The following is a 6,000-nucleotide window of genomic DNA, read 5'->3' as shown; positions in this document are numbered from 1 at the left end:
CTCTGCGATTTGAATGTGCGTCCGGCCGTAACTGGTCCTCACCGGTCGTAACTGGTCCGCACCGGTCGTAACTGGTCCGCACCGGTCGTAACTGGTCCGCACCGGTCGTAACTGGTCCGCACCGGTCGTAACTGGTCCGCACCGGTCGTAACTGGTCCGCACCGGTCGTAACTGGTCCGCACCGGTCGTAACTGGTCCTCACCGGTCGTAACTGGTCCGCACCGGTCGTAACTGGTCCTCACCGGTCGTAACTGGTCCGCACCGGTCGTAACTGGTCCGCACCGGTCGTAACTGGTCCTCACCGGTCGTAACTGGTCCGCACCGGTCGTAACTGGTCCGCACCGGTCGTAACTGGTCCGCACCGGTCGTAACTGGTCCGCACCGGTCGTAACTGGTCCGCACCGGCCGTAACTGGTCCGCACCGGTCGTAACTGGTCCGCACCGGTCGTAACTGGTCCGCACCGGTCGTAACTGGTCCGCACCGGCCGTAACTAGTCCTCACCGGTCGTAACTGGTCCGCACCGGTCGTAACTGGTCCGCACCGGTCGTAACTGGTCCGCACCGGTCGTAACTGGTCCGCACCGGTCGTAACTGGTCCGCACCGGTCGTAACTGGTCCGCACCGGTCGTAACTGGTCCGCACCGGTCGTAACTGGTCCGCACCGGTCGTAACTGGTCCTCACCGGTCGTAACTGGTCCGCACCGGTCGTAACTGGTCCGCACCGGTCGTAACTGGTCCGCACCGGTCGTAACTGGTCCTCACCGGTCGTAACTGGTCCGCACCGGTCGTAACTGGTCCGCACCGGTCGTAACTGGTCCGCACCGGTCGTAACTGGTCCGCACCGGTCGTAACTGGTCCGCACCGGTCGTAACTGGTCCGCACCGGTCGTAACTGGTCCGCACCGGCCGTAACTGGTCCGCACCGGTCGTAACAGGTCCGCACCGGCCGTAACTGGTCCGCACCGGCCGTAACTGGTCCGCACCGGTCGTAACTGGTCCGCACCGGTCGTAACTGGTCCGCACCGGTCGTAACTAGTCCTCACCGGTCGTAACTGGTCCGCACCGGTCGTAACTGGTCCGCACCGGTCGTAACTGGTCCGCACCGGCCGTAACTGGTCCGCACCGGTCGTAACTGGTCCGCACCGGCCGTAACTGGTCCGCACCGGTCGTAACTGGTCCGCACCGGTCGTAACTGGTCCGCACCGGCCGTAACTAGTCCGCACCGGTCGTAACTGGTCCGCACCGGTCGTAACTGGTCCTCACCGGTCGTAACTGGTCCGCACCGGCCGTAACTGGTCCGCACCGGTCGTAACTGGTCCGCACCGGTCGTAACTGGTCCGCACCGGCCGTAACTGGTCCGCACCGGTCGTAACTGGTCCGCACCGGTCGTAACTGGTCCGCACCGGTCGTAACTGGTCCGCACCGGTCGTAACTGGTCCGCACCGGTCGTAACTGGTCCGCACCGGCCGTAACTAGTCCGCACCGGTCGTAACTGGTCCGCACCGGTCGTAACTGGTCCTCACCGGTCGTAACTGGTCCGCACCGGCCGTAACTGGTCCGCACCGGTCGTAACTGGTCCTCACCGGTCGTAAGGCAACTTGTAACTGTAAACTTACCATATAAAATGAATGACAGTCAAACATTAAGGATGGTATTAACGACCCAATCCAGCTAAAACAATAAGTCCATCAATAAGTTAAGTTAAAAGTCACAGATAATTGGTCCCAGATCTATTCAATCCTAATGAAATCCTAGGAACATAACTTGTCCTAAAAACCAAAAGTGTGTGTGTAAAAAGAAGACACAGTTTGCTTGGCGAGCTGAGAGGGCCCGTGCTACGAGCTTAAAGGTGCCCAGCACCAAAACCCACCGCAAAACAGGCACCGCCTGGGATCATGACAACAGCCCAACTCACATTCTGTGCACAGGGCCAAATGAATCATATTTGTGGCGTTTAACCCCGGGTGGCTGACCATGTGTGAGATCACACTGGGTCCAGAGACAGAGGGTCAATAGAGCTTTAGGCTCCGCCTGGATCAGATCAGTCAGAATACTAGTGTCTTTGTCACACAAGCTTTCCTTTTATTTAATCTCCATCATTAGGAGTTAACAAGCTAAATGTAGTAAGCAAAAGTGTTTACTTTACTGAAAGTGTTTTTCAGACTTCCTATAAGTGATCTGTTCTTCTGTATCTGCCTCTGTATCTACCTGCGTTGCACCAATGAAATTTCCCCATGTGGGACAATAAAGGAATATCTTATCTTATCTTATCTTAAAACTTTCCTTCTCTAAAAATATTTTTTCTTCTTGATTAAAGTTTGGTAAGTGTAATTCATTATTAATAATGCCCATAATCAATACAATGTTACCACAGTCCTATTGGTAATGGTGTATTTTTGTTCTTTTACTTAAAGCGCCAAATCTGAGTCTCATTTCCTCGTGGCGTGGACGGCCGATTAGTCCTGCCACGTATCAATCATAGGATGCACCCTATGCTCACCTGCAGCCTTGTGCGGCTCGTCCCCACGAGAGCAGCACGTTTCCCAAGCGCATTGATCTATTATAATATAGTTCCCTCAGTGACAGGACAAAATTAAGACAGAGAAAGACAGTTCGAGCTGTCTCTGAAGAGACGGAAATCTACGGGAGACGAGAGATGCGACACAATCAGTCGCGCTAATAAACAAACACCTGCTTTTCTCTGCTTCCACACGGGGCATGCACACTTCCACTTGAGTCCTCAAATCGGTGAAAAATCGTCCATTACGCCTTTAAGTAAAGGAGTTTAGGCTGTACTTACCAATTGTAACATAATAATTTACCAAAGCTGGACCAGTTTGTCTTTTATGTGTTTCCATTCTCCTCTTTCCACAGTTATCTGAGGAGTTTGTGAAGAGGGGCCTCACTGACTTCAGGATGCAGTGGACCCAGGGCCCTCAAATTCTACCCAGAAAATGATTCAACCATCACCCATCATCCAGTACAATACACAGTGTGTCAGAGTGTTGTCTGCCCCAATATAGCAGATTATTATTATGTTGTTCAAAAATAGAGATTTAGCAACTTTTCCCCAGTGGTGATACAAGGGATAAAATCATATCTTGAAAACTGCAAGCAATGTAAGCAATGTATACAACTTTACTTCTTGCAGAGTGAATAACTCCACAAGGATCAATCTTGGGCCCCCTTTTTTCTTCATTATTAATGAGGTCTGTAGAAAACAATCATTAATCCACAGATGAATAATACAGGCAATGCCCTTGATTTTAAAGGCCATTTTGGAGACTGAGCACAGACCATAACGATGTGATGTTTGTGCTCTATGGTCGAGCACCGCAAAGGCCAGTGAATTTTCAATGTCGCTTCAACCGAATCAGCACAGTTAAATATCCCTCACTCAAAGACAGCATTTTAATCAGACAATATTTCAACATTGTAAACAAAAATGTATAATGGTTGTGTTTTATAGGCTTCTTACCAAATCTGTTGACTCAGACACTAACAGCCTTCTCGTACAAAGGAATAAAAAAATGAAACAAGCTCCAAGACAACACAAGGTGAACACCGACTCCGATCTGAGACCCGTGCGGGTGTGGTCAGAGACCCGTGCGGGTGTGGTCAGAGACCCGTGCGGGTGTGGTCAGAGACCCGTGCGGGTGTGGTCAGAGACCTGTGCGGGTGTGGTCAGAGACCTGTGCGGGTGTGGTCAGAGACCTGTGCGGGTGTGGTCAGAGACCTGTGTGTTTTTAGATCTATAGCTCCGTCTAAAACAACAGGTTCAGCTCCGGTGTAGCTCTTTCTTTACTTATAACCTCCTGCTTTGCTTGAAAATCCAGATTTGTGAAACGTTTTAACTTGTAAATGTAATTGTCCAGATTCTACATAAACAATAATAAGGAAGAAGATAGAGACCTGTCCACACACGAGCACCTGTCAGCACCTGTCCACACACCAGCACCTGTCAGCACCTGTCCACACACGAGCACCTGTCAGCTCCTGTCCACACAGGGCCGGGCTCAGGAGCGCCCTCTTCATGCGGCACATGTAATGCAGCCTCTGAGTGAACTTTTACTGCAGTTTTAGAATGAAGCTGTGAGACTAAAACACGCTTCAGAAATACATTTCATACATGATGGAGAATATGGAAGCTCTGAGCTCATGGTCAGAGGGTTTTATTTGTTCTAAACTGCATTGCCCCAGCTCAGTTTGTGAGGAGTGTGTGTGTGTGTGAGTGTGTGTGTGTGTGTGTGTGTGTGAGTGTGTGTGTGTGTGTGTGTGAGTGTGAGTGTGTGTGTGTGAGTGTGTGTGTGAGTGTGTGTGAGTGTGTGTGTGTGAGTGTGTGTGTGTGAGTGTGTGTGTGAGTGTGTGTGTGTGTGAGTGTGTGTGTGAGTGTGTGTGTGAGTGTGTGTGTGTGTGTGTGAAATTCTTATTTGACATAATATTGTTCGATATTGGATTCAAACGGAAAGTGGGTTTATAATACATACCAGATGACAAAATACTATTTTTTTTATATTGTATTTTATTTAATTTTGTATTTATTTTTTCCCAAGATTGACAGGTGAGGCCCTGCCTCCCCTGCCGCCCCTGAATGCACGTCCCTGTGGCCTATAAGGACAGTTCTGATGCAGTGCTACCATTTTATTTATTTATTCTTAAGGTTTTATTAGACAGGAAAGGACAGGGTGAAATGGGGATGAGAGAAGGGAGGACATGCAGTAATTCAGTCATTTTAAATGTTTAATGTGAAGTGTGTTATTTGTAGACAAGGCCGTGGTGTAGTTGTAGTTGTTGTTTGACTGTAAATTGATAGTAATTTGAATGTATTTTATTGTGTGATTGTAACCTTCCTGGGGACTAGAGACTACAGGCCTCTGGTGTAAAACATCTCTTATTTAATTATATAAATGTGATTTTTATCCCGGTTATAAAAAACAAATAAACTAAACATAAAGGCACAGCACAGTGAAAATGTTTCTGCAGCTGACCTTAAATTACATTTAGGATCAATAAAATATCTACCTATAAATATACCATTGGTCCAATACCATTTCCAGAGCTTCTAAAGCTTTAGATTCAGATCTCAGGCTCTTGAAAAATCCAAGTCAAATCAAAGAACCTACATTTCTTAAACAAAATTGTCCGTGTGTAAAGTGGATGCGTGTCTTGAGTCCATGTTGGACATCAGGCCTTTTCCTAATTTGCCTTTGCCTTTGGATTGTAAATCACGTTTATGGTTTGCATAAGAACATGGACATGTGAATATTACACATGAAGAACGCACTGTGCTGGAGGAGGAAGAGCCAAGTTTGTAAGAACAGAGCTACATACAACGTTTAATGTGTTTTACAGCTTCTAATCACAGCAATGTTTATGTGAAGATAATGTGTAAACATAAAGTATCATATTTGTTTGTGTTGTGAAGTGAATTGGAACTGGACTGTCTTAAAGTAAGGTACATTTTTCTCCTTCTATAAGACATTATTTTTCCATTTACAAACTAAAGCATGTACCAAACTGTAATGTAGATCCTGTTCTCAGGTCTCTGCACTGCCCCCTGTGGCTCAGAGAAGAGACTTTAAACAGCTCTGCTTGTGTACAAGTCTCTCCATGGCCTAGCACCAAAGTACATCTCAGACATGTTAGTGCCATATTAACCATCTCGGACTCTGAGGACCTCAGGGAGCGGCCTCCTGCTGGTGCCAGAGTCAGGACTAAACATGGACCGGCCTCCTGCTGGTGCCAGAGTCAGGACTAAACATGGGCCGGCCTCCTGCTGGTGCCAGAGTCAGGACTAAACATGGACCGGCCTCCTGCTGGTGCCAGAGTCAGGACTAAACATGGACTGGCCTCCTGCTGGTGCCAGAGTCAGGACTAAACATGGACCGGCCTCCTGCTGGTGCCAGAGTCAGGACTAAACATGGAGCGGCCTCCTGCTGGTGCCAGAGTCAGGACTAAACATGGAGCGGCCTCCTGCTGGTGCCAGAGTCAGGACTAAACA

This window comes from Eucyclogobius newberryi, unplaced genomic scaffold, assembly GCF_026437365.1.
Source record: "Eucyclogobius newberryi isolate DKJ021-1_F unplaced genomic scaffold, fEucNew1.0.hap1 SCAF_17, whole genome shotgun sequence".
NCBI classification, from domain to species: domain Eukaryota; kingdom Metazoa; phylum Chordata; class Actinopteri; order Gobiiformes; family Gobiidae; genus Eucyclogobius; species Eucyclogobius newberryi.
The sequence above is the reverse complement of the archived record's forward strand: the minus strand, read 5'-3'. Positions refer to the sequence as shown.